This window comes from Triturus cristatus, chromosome 2_1 (assembly GCF_964204655.1).
Source record: "Triturus cristatus chromosome 2_1, aTriCri1.1, whole genome shotgun sequence".
In the NCBI taxonomy this organism is placed as follows: domain Eukaryota; kingdom Metazoa; phylum Chordata; class Amphibia; order Caudata; family Salamandridae; genus Triturus; species Triturus cristatus.
The window spans coordinates 763,929,816-763,953,658 of record NC_140581.1 but is presented as its reverse complement, the minus strand read 5'-3'; the positions used below and the strand labels follow the sequence as shown (position 1 = coordinate 763,953,658).

General features: G+C 44.2%; 1 protein-coding gene and 1 long non-coding RNA gene across 3 annotated transcripts in view; one reads left to right on the top strand and one right to left on the bottom strand.

Moving 5' to 3' along the window:
- Positions 1–8,947, top strand: part of LOC146865841 (uncharacterized) — a 128,243-nt gene extending 119,296 nt beyond the window's left edge. The window contains exon 6 of the long non-coding RNA XR_014970340.1: positions 8,280–8,947. This is a non-coding gene — a long non-coding RNA (uncharacterized LOC146865841). The remainder of the gene's footprint in view (positions 1–8,279) is intronic.
- CCDC192 (coiled-coil domain containing 192) overlaps positions 1–23,843 on the bottom strand; it is a 1,307,223-nt gene that overhangs the window by 98,459 nt on the left and 1,184,921 nt on the right. The window lies entirely within an intron of this gene.

Genomic DNA, 23,843 nt, shown 5'->3' with positions numbered 1-23,843 from the left:
GGTCTGCGGCATGGGCAAACAGGACCCAAAACAACCAATGCTCACTTTTGATCCACGGCGGAGCACGAGGCTCACGGAGAATGACCCGGAGGCGGGGGCAAGCGGTCCGCCTGATCACCAAACGGAGGACCGGGGGGAATATTTACGCACCCTCATGCTGGAGATGAGGTCCAGTCTCTGAAACATTGATAATAAACTGGACGCGTTGACCTCTCAATTGGATGCTGTCAAATCACAGGTGGGAACGCATGAAACTCGGCTGGATGTGCTTGAGAACCGGGCCTCGGATTTTCACGACTTCCAAGTAGAGACGAAAGAACAACTCCTCAAGATGGACATGGTGTTGTGCGTAATCAGGGCAAAGAATGAGGATTTGGAGGCCCGGTCCCGCCGCAACAATTTACCCATCACTGGGGTACCGGAGACGACAGCGATTGTAAAGATGGAGACCTACGTGGCGGATGTGCCCCATGAGCTGTTTGACCTACACCTTTCCCCGGTCTTTGCCGTGGAGAGGGCCCACCGTGCCCTGGGACCCAGGCTGCCGGTTGGAGCTACACCTAGACCCATCTTGGCAAGGATGCTCAATTATCAAGATCGGGACGCTGTCCTGCGCCTCGCCCGGGGGAAGGGGTTGACTACGTATGGTGGCAACACCATCTCCTTCTTTCCAGACTTCACTCCAGCTGTGCAGGCGGTGAGGCGTGAGTTCCTTCAGGCTAAACGTCTCCTAATGCAGGCCCAGATCCCACATACTCTTTTATATCCCGACAAGCTTAAGGTTACGCACGATGGGTCAGTTCACTTTTTCACGGACGCCAAATCAGCACTTAAGTTTGCGAAGCATGTTGGTGGGAACTCATCCAGGCTGCGTCCCAAAGGGTCAATAGTAGAGGAAACCACTCTGAGCGACAATGATTGAAGTATGCTGAGACCCCGCGGTCCTATTGGTTCGAACTTTGATATCTCCTAATTGCATGGTTTGGTTTGTAACTGTTGAGCAAGGGGCCCTGTTTTTTTTTTTTCCTAGATACATGCGATAACTGGATTATACACTGTGACACTGTTTTATATGCAATTTGTCTTCAGATGCTCTAAATTCATATGAATGGTGTGCTGTGGTTCGTTGGGACACACCTAGTTCTACTATTGTTGCAACCCACGCAGTCGGTGCACACCATCTATAGGAACTGTCGTAGATTTGGTTGTTAGGATCCTAATATTGATTGGTAGCACGTACGACCCACCAAACTGTTCTCGGCCACCCTGAGAAATCAGGGGTGTATGCCGGTGGTTCTATGCCCACAGGGGAGAGCTCCCGCTAGTAGTTGTAGCTGTTGTTTGATTTTTGGGATGGGAATTCTGCAACCTGATTGGGGGGTTGGAGTGGGAGGCGGGTTGGGGAAGGGGTTTGTTTTGTTGTTTGCCAGATCGAAGCTTTTAGTGCTTCAACAGTACTGTTATGTGCTTTGGTATATACCGAACTGTTTTGTTCTTACTGATTCACTGTCTCTTATAGCAATAGCCAACCTATGACTCCGTTACATTTTCTTACCTGGAACATAAGAGGGTTGAATGATGGTAGAAAGGCCCGATTAGTGCATGCCTAACTGCTTCGTCATCACATTGATATATGCATGCTGCAAGAGATGCATCTAGGCATCCCTACCTCCCCTAGACTTAGACATAATAGATGGGGATCAATGTACTCAGCTGTTTACTACAACTATGCTCGTGGAGTGACCGTGCTGATTAGACGAGGTCTAGACTGGAAGGAGGGCGCACTGCAACTAGACCCAGAAGGTAGATTCATAATTATACAGGGCTCTCTAAGTGGTAACCCAATTGTGTTGGTCGCGGTATGTGGACGTAATACTGACGCACCCGAGTTCTTTCAACATGTGTGGGCCAAGGTGACAGCAACTAACTGTGATACCATTCTTTGGGGGGGGAATTCAATGCCATTCTTGATGACACACTAGACAGGAAAGGAGTCTCTAGAACACTGCACCCTTCGGCTAGTGCCGCATTACAAGCCATATTATCAGACGGGGACTTAGTGGACATTTGGAGACGGAGGGAACATGTATCTCAGAATACCATAAAGCTTGGTCACGTCTAGATTATTGGCTGATATCACGTGGTGTAGCCACGTGGACGAGGGAAGTTTTACATCTCCCCCGCTCTCTATCCAATCACGCTCCCTGTCTTCTTCGGTTGGATTTGCCGAATTCCATTCCGCAAATGTACACTTGGAGACTGCCACAGGATGCTCTCCTGGACGACACTTTTAAAGAAGAGATAAGGGGAGATATAAATGATTATCTTACTTTGAATAAGGGTTCGGTGGAATCAGTGGCCACGCTGTGGGAAGCTTTTAAATCTGTGGTGAGAGGGAACTGTATAGCCAGACAGGCGGGGGTACTGAAGTCCAGCCGTGGGACTCTAGATAGACTAGAAAGGCAGATCAAAGAGCTGGAAGCACAATTTTACACATCTGGTGAGTCTGATAAACTGGCAGCGTTGAAAGAGAAACTACTTGAATTTGAAGAAGAGGCCCAAAGGGAAGTCAAATTCCTAGGAAAACATGCTCAGGCTAGGAGATATGGGCAGGGGGATAGGCCTGGGAGAATGCTAGCGGCAATGCTCCGCGCCCTACGGTCTACTTTGTTTATTACTGAGCTGAAGGCTGCAGACCAGTCGTTAATTAGAGGCCAGAGAGACATATTAAATGAGTTTACTGGCTTTTATTCTAAGCTATATACTACCACACAGCATTCCAGCCCTGAAGGCCTACTACCCTTTGATTCCTTATTATGGTTGAGTAACAGACACAGGGGTTATTTAGATTTCCCCTTTACAGTAGAGGATGTGGCACAGGTAATTAAAAGTCTGCCGTTGAACAAAGCTCCTGGCTCAGACGGTCTCACTACTGCTTTTTATAAAGCATATGTTGAGGAATTAGCGCCCCAGTTGTTCGAGCTTATTGTGGAGGTCTGTGAGTCTGGTGTCCTTCCACCATCAATGCGTGAAGCGATAACAATCACACTGTTGAAGCCAGGTAAGCCGGAGGATGAATTGGATTCCTATAGGCCGCTATCCTTGATAAATGTGGACGTAAAGATTTTTGCCAAATTGACTGCTAATAGACTGAAGCCTCTGCTGCTACTGGTTGCTCGTCCAGACCAATCAGGATTTATTTCTGGTAGGTCAACGTCCCATAACCTCAGGACTTTATTTTCCGTATTGCATTATCTGCATCCCGATATACAGGCGGCCGCGGTTTTTTTAGATGCTACAAAAGAATTTGATACTTTGGAGTGGCCATACCTATTCGCGATCCTGGGCCGTATGGGCTTCAGTCCACTTTTTTAAAATCTCATACGTTTACTTTATACGAAGCCGCTGGCACGGGTTAGGGTGAACGGTCTACTTTCGGAACCCTTCAGCATCTTGTGTGGTACGAGACAGGGCTGCCCGCTATCCCTGTTACTTTTCGCGATTGCGATGGAGCCCCTCGCAGCGCGGATAAGGCAGCATCACACCGCGAAGGGATTGGCTTTAGTGGCCGTAGTCTTTTAATCTCACTATATGCAGACGACGTTCCGCTATATGTGTCAGATCCTGCATTAAACTTGGATCCTTTATTGAGGGAATTTATTAAATTTGGGGGCCTCTCGGGAATCTCAACTGGGCTAAATCTGTCATCTTTCCATTGACAGTCAACACTACCCAAAGCCCTTCTGAGTTCCCGCTTAGGTGGACAGTGGAACCTGTGAAATATTTAGGAATATGGGTTAGTAGAGACAAACAGATCCTGTGGAATATGAATTATGGCCGCGCTGTCACTTGGCTGGAAAGCAAGATAACTGCATGGGCCGGGCTCCCGCTCTCTTTGGGCGGGAGAATAGCGCTGGTCAAAATGGCGGTGCTGCCGAAATTTCATTATTTATTTGTTAATCTCCCCCTGGTCCTCACACAAGTCTTTTTTTAAATGTTGAGGTCCCTCTTGATCTCCCTGGTATGGGCGGGTGGACAAGCAAGAATCTCATGGGACCTATTAACACTCCCGTTGAGACAGGGTGGAATGGGTGCTCCTGACATGCAGTTGTATGCATGGAGCGCACAAGCTCAGTTTCTACACTACTGGGTACACCCAACTCTTTTTCAGCCTCACGTGGCGGTTGAGGCGGCCATAGCATCCCGCCTTCCTCTACAGGTTGCTATATCATATATAAGGAGTATAAATTGCCCGGGGAAGACATAGATACTGTGGAGACACTACGTTGGGCCTGGAGCGAGTTACGGAAGAGAACTGGTTCTCCCATCTTATATGCCCCGGCAATGCCCCTAGCTCATAATCCGATGCTGTTTCCCATGGGAACCGGAATTGGAAGGGAATTGGCGCACAGAATGAAACTTAACAGCTTCAACGACCTCGATCCCGAGGGTTCATTTTGTCCTCCCCCAGCAACGATGGGGGCGGGCCAGTGCACTTTTCTGTATTATTTGCATATCACAAGCTCAAAGCAGCATGCCGTTCATTACACACCACTTTTCCGGAGGCCCCGCCTACTTTAAGTGCTTTAGAGAATGTACTTAAAACGACTTCCCCTCGCCGTCTCATTACTAGGATATACACACATATGCAGACATCGGCACCCGTGTTGAAGCCCAAGGCATTCATAACGTGGAACGAGGACCTACAGCCTCCGCTCACGGAAGACCAATGGTTGTACTGTTGCAGTCAGCTAACTGCCCTCACCCCTAACTACAAGCTTCGTCTAATACATTTTAAATTCCTTCACAGATTTTATAGGACATCTACCCACATGCACCGAATAGGTCTAAAGGACAATGATTGTTGCTGGAGATGCGGGATGGCTCAGGCTGGTTTCTTACATGTTGCATGGGACTGCCCACGATTGGAAACGTATCGGTCCAATGTGTTCGATATTATACACCAAATTAGCGGGATGGTTGGGGATCCGGATCCCAGACAGGGGTTACTGGGGTACGTTAAGGACACACCTGTCAAAGTAAGGAAACTGCACGCTTTACTACTCCTTTATGCCAAAAGACGTGTTGCCATTCATTGGGGAGGTAGGAGGGTTCCATCTAAAGAAGATTGGATAAAAGACGTCACTTTTGGCCACTCACAGTTGACCACTTTCTGGGAGTTGATGCCGTCCAAATCTCGACCAAAGGATATTTGGGAACCATTTATTGCGTGGGCTAGGGTACATCAAGAGCCGACTGTGGGAGAGGGTTCACAGGCCCGACCTGAGGGGGGAAACAAATTAGGAGGTAGGACTCTTTTATGGGGTATTCATTCATGTAGCTATCTAAAGATCGTTTGCGCTCATTATGCCACTTATTTTTATGGGTGTGAAGGGGAAATGGGGGTGGTTGGTTGCACTAAGTTTATGATTCAACTCTGCTCCAGGGACGTCATAGTTTGTTATTGTGGGGGCTATGCGAAGGAATGTCTATGCTTCTAAATGCATTTGTTATTCACATGATGGTCTTAGGTATTGGTTACGCTGTACTAAAGAGCGAATGTAGGGCGGTTTTGTAATGTTACTGTATTTTAACAGAAATGCCAATAAAAAATCAAATAAAGAAATAAAATTAAAAAAAAGGTCTAACATCAAGGGGAGTGGCTATATTAGCAAATAGGACTATCTGTTCTTGTAAACGAGTTAATGAAGACAAATTTGGCAGATGGGTCACTGTCCAGTGTGGGATTGGGAATGCCCAGTTTAGGGAGTGTTCAATGTATGGTTCCAACATTGACGAGGCGGGAGTATTTGATTTTGTGAATACAGAGCTTGCTCTTTGGCCACACCCCCTAATCTTTTGTGGGAATCTAAATATTCATGTAAATGTATCTGATGACTGGAGTGGGAAACATCCCTATTCAGGGAGGAAACCAGGTGTTTATAAAGCTCTACTACCGCTGGTGATGCACCACAATTTGGTGGAAGTATGGGCTAAACTTAAGGCCCCAGACCGAGGCTTTACTTTTTATTCCATTCCTCACAATAAATTAGTTCGGCTAGATTATTTTTTTGCATCTACTCTTTTGGTGGGACAGGTGGGGATTGAAAGCTATCCCAGGGCAATGTCGGACCATAATCCTATTGTGCTGGATATTTTACATGTGGGCATTGTATGAAGCAAGAAGTCTTGGACGTTTGAGAGGAAACTCTTGCTAGTTCTTTATATAGGTAACACATGTTTAAATGGTTGGTAGAATTTTTAAGGATTAATAGAGGATGGCGTCAGTAGGCTTGATTTGGAATTTCTTTTGAAGCTGGTGTTAGGTGGCAACCATCAGTGTTTCTCTCCATCTGCAAAAAATGAAACAGGGTGATATCTGGGGGCTGTTTGATCAGCTGGCTCTGATAGAATCTGAACTTATTGGAAGGATTGCCAGGGGCTGGACGTTCAGGATTCTCAGCAGCAGATAATGATATTAAAATCTAAAATTAACAGGCATTTTGGCCTGGAGGTGGCAGACAAATTTCAGCAATAAAAATCGGAATGCTATGAATATGGTGAAAACACAGGTTCGGTTATTGGCCAAGCGAATCGACAGAAAGAAGTTGAAATTCATATATTGGCTATAGAGGATGAGGCAGGACAGGTGTTCTATTGTCCAATGGATATTTTCAGGATTTTGGGGGAATTTTATAAGACACTATATAATGAAGAAGTAGATCCCCCGGAGGATGGTTATAGACAGTTCTTTGGGGATTCAGGCACGGCTAAGGTTAATAAGGAGGAAGAAGTTATGCTTCCTTAGTAGCAGGGAAAGCCTCTGGTCCTGATAATATTCCAGTGGAATTTTACAGGCTTTTTTTCAAGAAATCCGACAAGATATGCTATTGACCTTCCTGCAGGCTCAAGCAGAGATAATCCCAACTTCATGGGAAATTAACAGCATTGTTGTTTTTAAGAAAAAAAGGGAAACCAGCTGTGCTCATACAGGCCAATTCCCCTAATCAACTGTGATGTCAAAATCTATGCTACGGTATTAGCCAAGAGGCTAGGGAAATGTATTGCCACCTTGGTGTCACTTCGCCAACACCGTTCTATCCCAGGAAAAAAATCAACAGGCTATATTTGCAAGATAATTACGTTATTTGATATCGCACAACCCACAGGGTCACCACTTGACCTCACCTTATTAGACGCTGAGAAGGCATTTGACCGTGTGTCCTGGTAAATTTTTCTAGGCAGTATTACAGTGAAAGGGCTTCAGCAATGAGTTAATTCAGGCCATTAGGGCCATGTATAAGACACCTAGAACTGTCATTCTGATAATGGGACAAGAGTCTGAAGGCATTATCATCTCAAGGGGTACTAGACAAGAGTGTCCATCCTCCCTGCTTTTATTTGCCCTATATATCAATCCATTCTTACAAAACTAGAGAGGAGCGCATGTATTAAGCCTGTTGTGGTCAATCAGGTGAAATATAGGGTCCTCACCTATCCAGATGATATAGCAGTCCTTACCACTGATCCTTCTACTGCACTTCCTTAGATCGAGGCCTTGGCTAGGCAGTTCAAGGTATGTTCTGGATACAAGCTGAATGAAAGCAAAACGCAAATAGTATGTACAGAGGGAAGGGGATTTGAGGATCTGCAGGAGGTTTCGAAGGCTGTGTATCTCGGTGTGAACCTTAAGAGAGCCCCAGATAAGACAGTAGAACTGAATACTGCACCGTTATTGGGTAATATCAAGCATGATCTGAAGAGAATGGATCATCTACACTTGTCACTTTTTGGTAGAAACAATGTGCTGAAAATGACTATCTTACCAAAGGTGCTATACATTTTTAGGACAAACCCACTAGAAAGTAATACATTGTGGTTATCCAATTTAGAGAGCATTTGTGTCAGATTGTTATGGGGGCATCGAATTCCTAGGAGGGCAGCTAAATGGATGATATTGCCATGGTTGGTTGGGGGGTGCTCAGTCCCCATCTTCACTCTTTATTACTGGGCTTGTATGTTACAACATATGGGCATTTTGCTCACAGATAACCCAGGTGGGATTAACCTTGCAGAGACTCCAACTATTTACGAATTGATTTTGGGGCATGAAGCTAAAGGTTCTTTGGGCAAAAACCTAGAACCTAGCTATTGCAAGAAAATCTGGTTTAAGATTTTAAAAGCTGCGTATAGGGGTTGGCTGTAGGTTAAACGGACAGCTGGGATTGCCAAACTGAATGTGTACTCACCCATGATGTCTTCTTCAATCCTCTCATCAGTTTTTCCAGATCAAGTAACATCTAGATGGGCACAGACGGGTGTAAAATCTTTGGGTGATTTGTACATAAATGGACAACTCTGCATCTCCACCTCCACCTCGGGGATCCCTATGGACCCAAGACCACCGCCCCTAAGTGCAACACCACCTAAACGACAGCAAGAATTTCATGCTCTGTAAATATGTAATACATAATTGTCTAACCCTAATCGCTTTTTAAAATGTAATCTTGAGTGATTTGCAACTTGCATATATGTAACTCTAACCACTAGTATCTGTAGTAGACGTATGTACCTACTTCCATTCTTATGTCAATTTAAAGTTTTTCTGTTTGTATCTTTTCCTTGAGTGAATTTTCAACTTGTATATATGCAACTGTAACCACTAGTATCTGTAGTAGACGTATGTACTTACTACCGTTCTTTTGTGAATTTTAGAGTTTTTCTGTTTGTATCTTTTGCTTGAGTGAATTTTCAACTCGTAAATATTCAACTGTAACCACTAGTATCTGAGTAGACGTATGTACTTACTACCGTTCTTTTGTGAATTTAGAGTTTTTCTGTTTGTATCTTTTATGTAACTCATGTACTCCGAAGTCCTTATGTAATGTAACTGGTCCTTTTGGAAAGCGCTCTGACACCTTTGGGTAAAGTTTGCGCTATATAAAATCGCATTAAATAAAAATAAAATTAAAATACATTTGTGAACTATAGGAAAGATTTGGATTGGCCATGGGTGACCTTTTAAAGTTTTTACAGCTTCGGAATTCGCTTCTTAAAAGCATTAAAGATTCAAATGCTATAACCCGGATCCCTCTGCTGGAAGAAATACAATGCAAATTTAAGATTGGTATAATATATCAGTTATTGTAACACGAGCTGTTAGATGAAGTAGAAGTACAAAACACCAATTAGATCGGGGGTGGAGGGGCCCTATGTTCATGAATCCTTGGAGATGGGTAACAGGGTCCTTTTAACAGCCAGTTTGAAAAGCCAGCACTTTATGACAGTTTTTAACATATAATACTCCTGCAAAGGTTGCGAAACGGGGAGGTAATTTTGGGGGTAAATGCACTAGGTGTAGTGTTAAGCTGGTGGATAGTCTCCATATATTTGTTTGTGCCCCAAATTAGATGGGGTTTTGCAGGTGATTGGGAGGTTTTAGGGATTATTTATAGGGACACAGATTCAAATAACTCCTGTATTGATGATTTTGGGGGTGAACAATAAAATTCGAAATAATGAAATGGTGAGGCATGGGGCATATTTATTATTTGTGGCTATGGCAGTCGCTCGGCTTTGCATCATGTCCCAGTGGTAGTCCTGTGTCCCCTACCTTTGCAATCTGGAGAGCAAGGCTGCTAGCAATCTATAACATGGAGGTTTCTCTGTATGCGCTTAAAGGGTCTAGGAAAAAGCGCTGGTGACGCAGGATATGGGCCGTGATGACCACGAGGCTGGAGCGGTCAGGAGGGTAAAGCTCAGGGAGGTATTTTAGATTTGAGGTCATGATCTATTAAGATTCAGGGCCAACAAGTTAAACATATTTGTATTTAAGGTGCTGGCTGTGCGGTGCGGGCCCATCTTCAGTTTAAGGTCGGATGTCCGAAGGGATGTGGTTAACCCAAGGACAGCCCGGGTGTAAGGATATAATATCTGAAGCATTTTCTATTTATATTGCGTATTATGTGCCATAAATATGGGTCCTAGCTAGGCTAGTGATGTGGATACATGACTCAGACCCATGCTGTATTTTTTTTATTTGTGTTCATGATAATTCTTTTTCTTTTTTGTCATTTGTTTGATAATGAATTTAAGGCTTCTGCTGCTATGTCTGATAATGTATTGATGAAGTGATGCTTATATTATTTACCTAAAGAACTATGGCGTTATTGACTGTGTATATTGGTCTGTTTTTGATAACATGAAAGTGTTAGATTAAAAGCATTTAATAAAACAACAAAAAACTGAATCAGAAAGTTGTCAAGCCGATAATGCCCACAATTTTCTGAGTGGTGATGTAAGCCAGTCCTCAGCCAATCCACACAAACACAGGCAGGGTCAGGCAGCATCAAAATCATTGACGCCAATGACATCCCTGGATCATTTGCATTCCTCAGAGTAAAAACTCTGTTTAATATCAAAACGGGAAAAATGAAGCTCAGTGGCACTCAACCATCCCTGGGTACCCGTAGGGACCTTTCTCAATGCCCTTGATCATCTGCAGAAAAACCTGGTGTGAATTAATCGATATTCTCGATGCACCACAGGTAAGCTTCACAGGAAAATGATATATATGTCCCTCTAAAACATTCCTCCTCCTCTACTTTTTCCAGTCACTGCCATTATTTGAAGAGTACATTAGAAAAGGGTATTTATTGGAGGACAGGCAAGTTACAGCTAAGGAGGAGAGAAACATCCATCAACTGTCATTACAGCAACATTGGTTTAGAATTCCTAAGGTAAAAATTCTAGGACATCACATTGCTGAATTCTGAGCACGCAGCTCACATCTAAGCAGATAGGTTTGTAGCCCCACATAGAGGGTCTTGCATTAATCTAAAAGAGAAAGAAAGAAGGACTGGTTAAAGGAACTTACCTTGCAGTCACAGTACAGAACGTTATGTGCTAGTAACTGTTCAGAATGAAAAATAAAGGAGAAGCTACACAATGAGGCCACTGGAAAGGAGAAGCTAAGTTCAGATGGACCACCAGTCAGACTTCCAGAAGTGGCAGCAATTGACGAACTTGAGAATTTTAGCTTTACTGATGTTAAGTTTCAAGGAGTTACTGTGAATCCAGGCTACAATGGCGCGCACACACTGTCAAAGCTTGATTTGAGTATCAGATATTTTGGCATATTTGGCATACACCAAATAGAAGCTGAAAGAACAAATTAGCTTGGCGAGAGGAAGCAAATAGAGTTTGAAAAGGAGAGCCATAGGAGCTCCACAATGTAAGAGATAGAGAATTGTAAAGGAGGAAAGTGGATAGCCTGGGAGAGATTAGATAGAAACAATTTGACCCAGGTGTGGTAAATATTTAATTACCGGTACTATTTTTTATGCGGTAAAGTCTATTAAGAATAACTCAGTAAATATAAGAGGCAGAATCCGTGGTATTAGAGGTTTTAAAAGGCTTTATTCCTATACAAAGGAATACAATTCGAATTGTAGGCTTTCTATTCCATCACCACGAAAGTTCAGGAAGGAAGGGCATACATTATTGACAGATAAGCAGTTTTATAGAAAATACATTACAGTGGGACAGATGCAAGAGGCGTAACAGCTGATAGTACAGATAAAAGGTGCATACGTAACTAACAAAGGCGTATACATGGGTGTAACTAAAATACGTCATTAAACATGATGTCACAAGTGGGTGGATCCATAAAAGAATCCTGCAATGTCAGCAGAAATATTTGGCAGAGATGCGCGCGCAGCCGCATGACGTGTGATTGACGTGCAACTAGAGGGTGAAGGGGACTTGACATTTAGCTCTACATGTGGAGACAGAAGTCTGGGGGTTATGTCAACCTAATCCCAAATCATATCTAATATCCTATGTTTAAAGAACTGTGTTATCCAAAAGGAAAGGTCTCTAGGATAGAATCTATTCTATACTGACTGTTAGTGCGTGTACAAGCGTCTAAGTGTCTACATGAGATGCGAGGGGGTAGGAATATTCCATGGTAACGGAGCTATGAATTACTTGCATGAGGACAGCGAGGCCTGGCCCCTTTGCACGGTAGCTGGAGGAATGTTTACCTAAACTGCTAGACAGGAATGCATCGGATGAGGAGCGGAGTAGATAATCTTGAAGGTGAAATACAGTTTTTGGCAGGCAATATGCTGGATCAGGCACCGTTAGCCACGCGGGGAGTAGGACAAAGTTCATGGATACAGATGCAGGCTCAGACTGGAGCTTTCAGAGGCAGAAGGCAGGAAAAGGCTTGATGACAGAATTCAGGGCCTACTCGCCTGAATCTGTAAAATGTGGAAAGTGAACCACACAAAGTCGGTGGCCTTTCATATTTAGGAATGGAATATCTGACCCATTCATGGTGGATCTGAAAGAGGACATGTTGACGGTGGACGCACATATATTTGCGTCTTCAAAACTGGAGTAGGAGGGAACATACATGTACTTATAGCATGCACATGGAGCCGTTGGGGTCTACGATAGGGGACATAACCGATCACAAAATTCATATTTCCTCATTCCCTCCTTGTCCCCTACGGACCCTCAGGAGATATCGATCTTCATCAATCCATCGATCTGTTCATATAGCATCATTTGTTCTTCTTTCTTCTTCCGGGATCTTGAACGAAAACTTGGATGTGGGATACACGATGTGGCACACAGACCACAAATCGCTGGCCCACATTGTAGACATAAACAGCAACTGAATAGTATGAGAAAGCCAATACCTAGGAAGGATAGGATTCTCCATCCCCAGGCTGACAACACGCCCCAGAACCAACCGGACCAAGTCCAGGTGCCTGGACTCTGGTGTATCTGGCTTATAATCTTATGAAGGCGGGTTATGGCTTTATATACTGACGGCGAATTTTCTGGTATGAAAATGCAGCAACTTGATCCGATGACCCTACAAGCTCCGCCCCTATCGGCCAGGATGACGTCAAGGACAAGACGATTTTGAAGCACAACAATCCGCATAGCAGACTGCTCTTCTGTTAAATTGCCTAAGGCGGAAATAGTCTCGTTCACTACTGCTTCAAGGGTTCTGGTTAATCTACGTATCAGCTTACTATTAGTGACTGTACCTATATAGGGGAAGAACCCCTTATTGAAATCTGTGTATTTTTCCCATGCTGTTTCAGTGTAATCGACAATTGGGAGATCTCTCTGTTGTCTATTGTGTACTAAATGGGTATTTCTATGATAATCAGGAGGAGCTAGGAAAACAGGTGGCAGAAGGAATGCTATGTAACAGGTACCATCCCAATCTAAAGGTAGACATATATATGCGGTCTGGCCACATATGAAGTAGGAATGAGGGGAAGCTCTAAATGTAGACTTGCCTTGAACACTGAATTTTATTACAGTGGTGCATTTACTATGGCCCATGTGTATGGAACCATTCTTTCTTACACATAATTCCCCTTTTACTGGGAATACTGACATGGCGGGCAAGATTGGTGTAGCTTCAGATTCAACGTTCAGGATCATGAGGTTAAGTGTAAAATTACCTAATCCATATACTTCATTTTCTAGATCAGTTCCTGTTCTTTTGGGAAGTCCCTCCTTGTTAGGGTAGCAGACTTTAAGCAAAACTAGGTTCAGGTTTCCCCATACCCAGTTGTCTTGATAAACTGCGGAATTTGAATCTAGGGAATTAATCAAACTAAACCATGCTCCACAGGAGCCATTGTGTGTGAACGGATAGGGAAAGAGGGGCAAAACTCCCTTATAGTTCTGATAGGGAGGGAGTCGGCCACATATCCAACAATTTGTGGCATTGCTGGTCTGATGGGAATGATGTAACATACTAATAAATGTGTTGTTGCGCAGCGCAAATCTATAGGACAACTCATGCGGAGGTAATTCGCTAAAAGAATGTTCTGCAGTTATGTTGTAAGCACGTTTAAGAATAGGGTAATACATATGCAATAGTATGCTGAAAATAATGATCAGAAGACTTAGAAAAAACAAAATTAATAATGTTACTGTGCAGTGACTACGAAGTGATTTACAATACGCATGATTTTTCAGCTGCATCTGTTGATTTCTTTCTCTATTCCGGTCTAGAGGATACATGTCAGAGACAAATTCAACCGATTCACCTTGGAGAGGACTTAAACAATCAAATTGTCTGACTTGCTAGACCTCAATTTTAGTTTGTACAGTTCTGGTTTTGATTGCTCAACCAAGGGGAGCTTTGAGTCTGTCTGTGAGGGAATACAGGGTTGAGTATTCACACTGGATGGTAGTCCATAAAATTTCTTGATATGACTCGAGTGCAACCACCCTTTGCGACCCTCAATCTTCACGGCAGTCCTTGTAGTCAGTAGAACCAACTTAGGCGACTTCCACCTAGGATCCAGTTGGGTCTTCCGGTCGAAATTCCTGACCAAAACCAGGTCACCAGGAACCACGTCATGGGGCTTCACCTCAGTATTATCGGGAAAAGCTGCGGTTACCTGTGAACGACAAGATTGTAGTGCAGACATCAAGGAAGCCAGGTAATCTGTCAGCATATTACAGTCAACATCAGTGATTTTGCGAGGTATAGGCGTCCCCCACATATTTGGTGGTCTACCGAAGATCACCTCGTACGGGGATAGCCCTGTTCGAGAATGTGCTACCATTCTCATGTAAAAGAGTGCAACTGGTAAGGCTACTATCCAATCGACACCTTTTTCCCTACATATTTTGGACAATCTAATTTTCAGAGTTTGATTATGGCGTTCCACGAGATCTGAGTAGACAACACGTGGTAAACCGTACCGTGGGAAGAATTCTCGAACTAAATGTTTGGCAGTAGTCGGAGCAGTGTAATCTGAAACCGGGTATGCTTCTGTCCAACGGGAAAGAGCACAGACAACTACGAGAACATATTTGAATCCTCGACATCGTTCCATCTGGATATAATCCATCTGGAGGACTTCAAAAGCATGATCGGGGGGTTGAAATCCACCCTGCTCTACGGGGATGCTTTTACCTGGATTAAACTGACAACATATCATACAGGTACGAACTTTTTGTTTAGCTGCTGCTCGCAAGTGTTTGTTGAACCAAATGTGTTGAATGCTGTCTAGCATAGCTTTTTCTCCTAGGTGGGCTGGACTATGTATTGTGTTAATGGTGACTTGAACCATAGAGTCGGGAAGAAACCATATAGATTTTTCCTTCGTCATCCATCCTTGATCCGTTTGGATCCCTCCTAATTCAGTCCATTTCTTTATTTCTTCTGGTGTAGCATGTGTCTGTATGTCAATTACATCAAGGGCGGGATCCTTAACTGTCATGCAATGTGTTAGTGTCTGAACTATTGTCTTTGTCATGTCGGTTGTGAGAGTCTGATTCTGAGCAGTCTGTTTAGCTGTTCTGTCAGCTAGGTCATTACCCTGAGAAATGATATCGGTAACTTTTGTATGGGCTTTACATTTCATAATTGATATTGCAGTGGGTAGATGAATCGCGTCCAATAGTGTTTGAATGAGGGGTCCGTGCTGGATGTGGGCACCGTGAGAAGTTAAATAACCTCTCTCTCGCCACAGTACGCCGAAGTCATGGACGACTCCGAATGCATAACGTGAATCTGTGTATATGTTGACTTTCTTATTTTTGGCTTGAATACAGGCTTGTGTCAGAGCGATGAGCTCTGCTGCTTGAGCTGACAAAGTGTTAATACAATTTGTTTCAATGACTTCAGTGTCTGTTGTGACTGCGTAAGCGGCCACTAGCTCTCCTGTACTTGTTCTCATACATGACCCATCTACATACAATGTCAAGTCTGGATCTGACAAAGGGATATCTGTCAAGTCTTGTCTGGGTTTCGTCGTGATAGTAATGACTTCGACACAATCATGTGCCAATGGATCTGTTCCGCCCACTGGTAACAGTGTGGCAGGGTTTAACGTATTGCAACGTCTGATTTCTATGTGTGGCTGAAATAATGTCAGTTCGTAACCGGTGAGTCTCGCTATAGTCAAGTGTTGTGTTTGTGTGCGGTTCAAGAGAACCTCCACTGCATGTGGTACTTGTACTGTCAATTGGTGTCCTAACACTATGGCATCGCTTTGTCTGATTGCTAAAGCTGTTGCTGCCACCGATTTCAGGCACGCAGGAAGAGCCTGAGCTACTGGATCTAATGTACTAGAGAAATAAGCACATGGTTTGTGTGATCCTGCTTGTTCCTGAGTGAGTACTGACAAGGCAGTACCTTCGCGTTCTGTAACAAAGAGTGTAAACTGTTTGCTGTAACATGGTGTTGCTAAAACAGGTGCTTGGCATAAAGCTTTCTTTAAGCTTTCAAAGGCGTGTGTATGTTCTTGAGTCCAAGGGAGGACAGTCAATGTGGCTGCCTCCTGTGTTGTCAACTGGATGAGTGGTTTTGCTAGAAATGCATATTGAGGGATCCACTGCCTACAGTACGAAGTGAGGCCTATGAATGCCCGTACCTCCTTTTGTGTCTTGGGTGGTGGCATGTTAGCGATTAACTGGATGCGGTCGGGTGTAAGCTGCCTTCCCTCCTTGGACAGCGAGTGCCCAAGGTAAACAACTCGCTGGACACAGAATTGCAGCTTAGAAGGGGACACCTTGTGTCCCTTGTTAGCCAAAAATTTTAAAACCGTCAGTGACGCTGTTTCACATTCAGGTTCGCTTCGGGCGGTGATCAGCAGATCATCGACATATTGAAGCAAGGCAGTGTTAACTGGCATGTGGATACTGTCAAGTTCTCGTTTCAGTGCTTGGCTATAGATGCTGGGGCTTTCTGTAAATCCTTGAGGTGCGCGTGTGAATTTAAAACTTCGTCCATTTAAACTGAACCCGAACAAGTATTGACTTTCCGGATCGATTGGGACGCTAAAGAAGGCATTTTTGAGGTCAATTACAGTGAAGAACGTTGCTTCTGAGTCAATAGCTGTTAGTAATGAAGAGATATCTGGGACCACAGGGTATTGTGGTACAATACATTTATTTAATTCGCGCAGATCAATAACTAATCGATATACTGGTGGTGCTTTTGGATCCGTTCTTTTAAGAATCGGAATTATCGGGGAATTACATACATTGGAGTCGGTTTCGACAACCACTCCTTGTGCAATGAGCTCGTCAATGATTTGCAGCAAAGCCACAACAGCATCGGGTGGTAACTTGTATTGTCGTATTCGTGGTAGTATTACTCCTGTTTTTAGTGTGACACAATATGGTGTAATATTCATGCAACCAACATCAGTGGGGCCTTGTGCCCATAAATGTGTAGGTAAATTCTGCAGTCGGTGATCCATGTCTCTGGACACGTAGTGACCTTTGAAGTCACGTAGAAATAGTCGTACTCCTTCCGGAGAACAACATATTATAGCTCCTAGAGCTTTCAATGTTTTTATTCCTAACAAGTTTTCTGGACATGATTTAGTAAGCAATAAATCTGTAGTACGTGTCAATGGACCGATTGTAAGTGGAAGAGGTTGTGTTACGTCATTTATTATAGGTTTTCCTGAGAATCCAAGGGAAATATTTTGTGAGCCTGAGAGGGGTGCCCCTGGAACTTCACTGCGTCGTATAGTCGTTCTGCTTGCCCCTGTATCAAGTAAAAACTTTCTGTCTTCCCCTAATAGTTCACTATGTACATAAGGTCCCTCTTGGTCTACAGGAACCTCAATAAGGGGTAAGCCAACTTCCCTCTCTAGGCTATGTCATGTATATCGCTGATAATCGGGATAATCTGCTTGTGCATACTGATACATCTGTTGTGTTGTTGCTTGTGTTGCAACAATAGGCTGCGCTGGTGGTGGTGCTACGGTCTGTTGTGGAGCTCCCTGTTGCGGAGCTAGTTGTTGCAGAGCTAACCTAGGTTGTGCATGCTGAGAGATTTGTTGTTGATTCTGATCCTGTCTAGGTGGACGTGGTCTCTCCTGGGTTCTACCTGTAGCAATATTATGTTTCAGGACTGGACAATCGTGTATATAATGACCTGGTTGTTTACAATAGTTGCATGTCCCTTTCGTAGGACCTGCGGAATTACCCTTTTGATGACCATCAGCTGGGACTGACTGTGCAACAAGCATTTTCATTTTTGTATCTTTCATACGTCTTTGTTCGTGTTCTTGTTCTTCTCTAATTCTATTGTGATGATATTGTAACATCTGTAACATCTGTGATGGGGTATTACCTTGCCAGGTACTTTCGAATTTCAATACTCTATTCTTGACTTGTAGCAGAGAATTTTCAACTAATTTTGTCACAAACAGATGTGGATATGACTCACTACTGGCTTTTATGCCACTATTTATACCAAAACATTTTTCAAATCGGGAATAGCAATCACTAGTGTCTTCATCTGGCTTTTGTTTACAGGCTGATATTGCACCCCAGTCTTCCTTTTTCGTAGTTAATAAACGTGGCAGTACCTGCACTAGTAGTCCTGCTAGTGCTGTAGTCTTTTCCCCAAGCCCTGAACCTGCAGCTCGGGCCTTTTCTTCGTTTTCTAATGCTGTCCAATCTATCTTTTGGTCTCCCACCTCCCATTCCTTTTCTTTGAGTTTCTCATAAACACCAGCCGGTAATAGGACTTTAAATATTTTCATAATATCGGGGTAGGTATACTCTCCCATGAGTAACATGTCTTTTATCTCGCGGTGGAAACCTGCTGGGTCCTTGTCATGGCTGGGTACTACTTTCTTCATTTCTAATAATTCCAGTTTAGTTATAGGCGTGTACACAAACACGCGTGTAAAGTTATTACCGTCACCTCTGATTGGGTGTACTTCGCGTAACGGGTTCTGTCTATCCATGTGATACATTTTTCTTCCCATGATGGGAACTGGAACGTGTTCTGGGCATACGAAATTTAAATATTGGTTGCGGAATTCTAGAATTTCCCTAATCAAATCAGTACTTGACCCTCTCCATATGTTCGTTAGTAGTTCTGTCAATATGTCAGGTAAGGGTCCTGGATCGGAGTGTTGGCTTTTATATAATATAAGGAGGTGTTGAATCATGTATATACTAGCTAAACGCTGTTCGTATGGGTCAAGATTCAGAAACGTGTGTGCAAGTACATCATCATTGTAGTCGCTGGGACTGTCAGCCCATTGTACTGCTGACCTGGCTAATTCTTGTTCGTCCATGGAATCGAGCACATGGTACCCCCTTCGATCTCGGAGTAATTTATCAGCGGCTTGGAATAGGTGTTCGGGGAATTTTGTATTTAACATAGGGTTTGGAAAATGTCTATTATATTCTGGACGTATTGGACGTATCGGGTCGTTAAAGTCTCTAGTATTATTATGGGGTCTTCCTCTACCTACATAAGCTATTGTTTCTAATTGTTCTGATTCTTGCTCCTCCTCCTCTTCTGATTCTACTCTGTCTGTTTCTCGTCTTTCTTTATGTATTCGTTCTACTTCCTTGCGGATCTTTCGACACATGGCGATTATACACGCCTGTCTATCATGTTTCTCTTCTGATATGTTCTGACCCCATTTGACAAGTCTTTGCATGATATCGTGATCTGCCCCGGGCCTGTCTTGATTCCTAATTACACAATTTATGAAAAAACGTAGTAGTTGTCTTTGGACATCCACTTTCTGGTATTCCATAGCTTCGTTAATACTTTCTGGACCTCGCCCTGTTTGGACAAAGCGATATATTTCGTCTAGGTGTTCACCCATTCCTGGTATCGTCATTAAATATAATGTAGCTCGTCTTATACGTAGTGATGATATGAGCAATTTATCCTGTCTACCTGGTACTGGGTCGTATCTACAATCCACAAGCTGTTCTTTAAACATGTCGGATGTCGCTAGTTGGGGTGTACGTTGGGGTGCTAAATCTCTAAGGGTCTGTTTATTTCGCGGCGGGGTGGCAAACATGTCTGTCGTACCTCCTGTAGCACCATCTGAGGTGCTAGGCACGAAAGGATTCGTTGGACGTAGGATAGAGATTGTAGATGCGGGAAAAACTGTAGAAACGGACGGACCTGTGGGAACTTGTGTAGGAGTTTGTAGTTGCGGGGGTACAGACGGATGCTCTTGGTGTTGAACACCATCGGCAAGCGGTATGTGTGGTATGGCATTAGCATACTCGGGAGCTACGTCATCTAAATAGGAGGAAAGGAAAACGTCCTTTGCTGTTTTGGGATGTGCTTTTATCGGGAGTAATGGAGGAGTTAAGTCTTTTGGTATTTCCGGGATAGCCTTAGGTAACCCTTCGGCCAAAAGAGGATACATACCATTCATAAGAGTGTTTCTTTGTCTATCTATTTGTTCTGAGTTTACTCGGGTACCTTCCTCAAGTAATAGATTTTCTCGAGTTTTATTTGAATTCTCTCTACCTTTCTCTTCCTGTCTGAGTGCTTTTTCTGTACGTCTGTATGATTCTTTACGCCATAATTCAATGGCATCTTTCTGTGACTGTCTGGCTTTCTTTTTCCATAATTCTTCTTCTACTCTCATGATGCAATCTGCATCCCAGGTCCCCGCTGCGGGCCATCTCTGATTCTCTGGTAATTCTTTGGTGTAGTCCACCCATAAATCAAGAAATAATACGGCATCTAGACCATGCTTATGATACATAAAGTACACTGGAGTGTCCCTAGGTGGGATGGGAACAGCTTCTTCGAGTACCCCTTTTCTGGTTTTGATCTGTCTTAGTTTCGAAAAGAGCGGCATTTTTAGATCTGGTTACTTAATCTTAAACACACTTAATACAAATAAACACAATAATGAACAGTCATTCACACCACAATGTATAGACCGTATTAAAACATTTAACATTTAACAGTTTTTTTTTCGAACAATGATAACTAATAGAAAACTAGTTACTGACATAATACTGACACTAGATAGTACTTATTTATATGCAAGACATACTATATATACTGCTAAACAGTACAGATACACTGCTAAAACAGTGCAGACCGGACTTGTGTACCCAAACCCGTCTTGACCGGCACAGACTATGTGCACGTTAAATGCCTCCCCGGTAATGGTACTCACCGGGTAGCTCGGAACGGAAGGCCTCGGAACGGAACTGAAACTGGACCGGACTGGACTCGATTCGACTGGACTCGGAACTTCGGAACCTGGTGGGCCTCTGTATACCTCGGATCTTGCTCTCTCAGCTAGGCTCTGGTCGGGATACTTCGCACTTCTCACCGCCTCGTCTGGGTGTTGATCGCAGCCTCAGTCACCCCCGCTCGGCCGGAGGGAGATACAGGAAATCCTGCAGGTACGCGTTTTTGTCCGTTCAGCTGTGGCAGGAGACCGGGCCGGCGCGTGAGATGAGAAAGTGTCCCTGTTCGGGCGCCAATTTATGTGGTAAATATTTAATTACCGGTACTATTTTTTATGCGGTAAAGTCTATTAAGAATAACTCAGTAAATATAAGAGGCAGAATCCGTGGTATTAGAGGTTTTAAAAGGCTTTATTCCTATACAAAGGAATACAATTCGAATTGTAGGCTTTCTATTCCATCACCACGAAAGTTCAGGAAGGAAGGGCATACATTATTGACAGATAAGCAGTTTTATAGAAAATACATTACAGTGGGACAGATGCAAGAGGCGTAACAGCTGATAGTACAGATAAAAGGTGCATACGTAACTAACAAAGGCGTATACATGGGTGTAACTAAAATACGTCATTAAACATGATGTCACAAGTGGGTGGATCCATAAAAGAATCCTGCAATGTCAGCAGAAATATTTGGCAGAGATGCGCGCGCAGCCGCATGACGTGTGATTGACGTGCAACTAGAGGGTGAAGGGGACTTGACATTTAGCTCTACATGTGGAGACAGAAGTCTGGGGGTTATGTCAACCTAATCCCAAATCATATCTAATATCCTATGTTTAAAGAACTGTGTTATCCAAAAGGAAAGGTCTCTAGGATAGAATCTATTCTATACTGACTGTTAGTGCGTGTACAAGCGTCTAAGTGTCTACATGAGATGCGAGGGGGTAGGAATATTCCATGGTAACGGAGCTATGAATTACTTGCATGAGGACAGCGAGGCCTGGCCCCTTTGCACGGTAGCTGGAGGAATGTTTACCTAAACTGCTAGACAGGAATGCATCGGATGAGGAGCGGAGTAGATAATCTTGAAGGTGAAATACAGTTTTTGGCAGGCAATATGCTGTATCAGGCACCGTTAGCCACGCGGGGAGTAGGACAAAGTTCATGGATACAGATGCAGGCTCAGACTGGAGCTTTCAGAGGCAGAAGGCAGGAAAAGGCTTGATGACAGAATTCAGGGCCTACTCGCCTGAATCTGTAAAATGTGGAAAGTGAACCACACAAAGTCGGTGGCCTTTCATATTTAGGAATGGAATATCTGACCCATTCATGGTGGATCTGAAAGAGGACATGTTGACGGTGAACGCACATATATTTGTGTCTTAAAAACTGGAGTAGGAGGGAACATACATGTACTTATAGCATGCACATGGAGCCGTTGGGGTCTACGATAGGGGACATAACCGATCACAAAATTCATATTTCCTCACAGGCATGAGCAATGCCTTCAACACCAAGGAGCATTAGTAGTAGTTTGTTTATACTAAAGTACTACAAAATACTATTTACAAACCTATGAGAGTAAATCTCCACCTAGCCTAACTTTTCTATGGAAAGGTACTCACATATGTAAGTTTACGACTTAGGGCCTTATTTAGAGTTTGGCAGATGCAATACTCCGAACCAGGCACAACGAATATACTGTATGCTGTATCACAAGTCCTCTGGCACTTGCAATATGGCAGACGGGATATCGGTCACATTTGTGACAGAGTATCCCATCCTCAAAATTCTAAATCAGGCCCAAAGAAGTAAATGTGGGAGGGATCAGGCGGAGTGTCTGAAAAAAGAGCACACTTACTGCTACATTACAGGAGTGTGGAGGGGTTTAGGGAAAGTTAGGGTGGGATTTAGGGAGGGATATGCACCGAGGGCGAGGTCGGCGGAGCGGAGCTGGCGGGTGGGGGTGTAGAAGCTGAGTCGGCTGTTGAGGTACGTTGGTCCAGTGTTGTGAAGTGCCTTGTGTGCGTGGGTGAGGAGCTTGAAGGTTATCCTCTTGTTGACGGTGAGCCGGTGCAGGTCTCTCAGGTGGGGTGTGATGTGGCTGCGGCGAGGGATGTCGAGGATCAGGCGTGCAGAGGCGTTCTGGATGCGTTGAAGCCGTTTCAGGAGTTTGGCCAAGGCTCCTGCGTAGAGGGCGTTTCCGTAGTCCAACCTGCTGCTGACGAGGGCCTGGGTGACCGTTCTTCTCCTTTCGGTGGGGATCCACTTGTAAATCTTGCGGAGCATGCTGAGGGTGTTGAAGCAGGAGGAAGATACGGCGTTGACCTGTTTAGTAATGGGGAGGGTGGAGTCGAGGATGACCCCTAGGTTGCGTGCGTAGTCGGTGGGTGTTGGAGCTGTTCCCAGTGCGGTCGGCCACCAGGAGTTGTCCCAGGCCAAAGGGGGAGATCCGAGGATGAGGACCTCCGTCTTGTCCGAGTTCAGCTTCAGTTGGTTGTTCCTCATCCATTCAGCGACGGCCTTCATTCCTTCGTGGAGGTTGGTTTTGGTGGTGTGGGGGTCCTTGGTGAGGAAGAGGATCAGCTGAGTGTCATCGGCATAAGAGATGATGTTGAGGTCGTGCAGTCGGGCGACGTGGGCGAGCGTGCCATGTAGATGTTAAACAACGTTGGGCTGAGGGATGAGCCCTGGGGATGATCTCGGTGGCTTCGGAGCAGAAAGGGGGAGGCAGACGCTCTGTGTTCTGCCGGAGAGGAAGGAGGTGGTCCAGTCCAGGGCCTTCTCTTGGATCCCGGCGTCGTGGAAGCGTGTTTGTAGTGTGCGGTGGAAGACCGTGTCGAAGGTAGCTGACAGGTC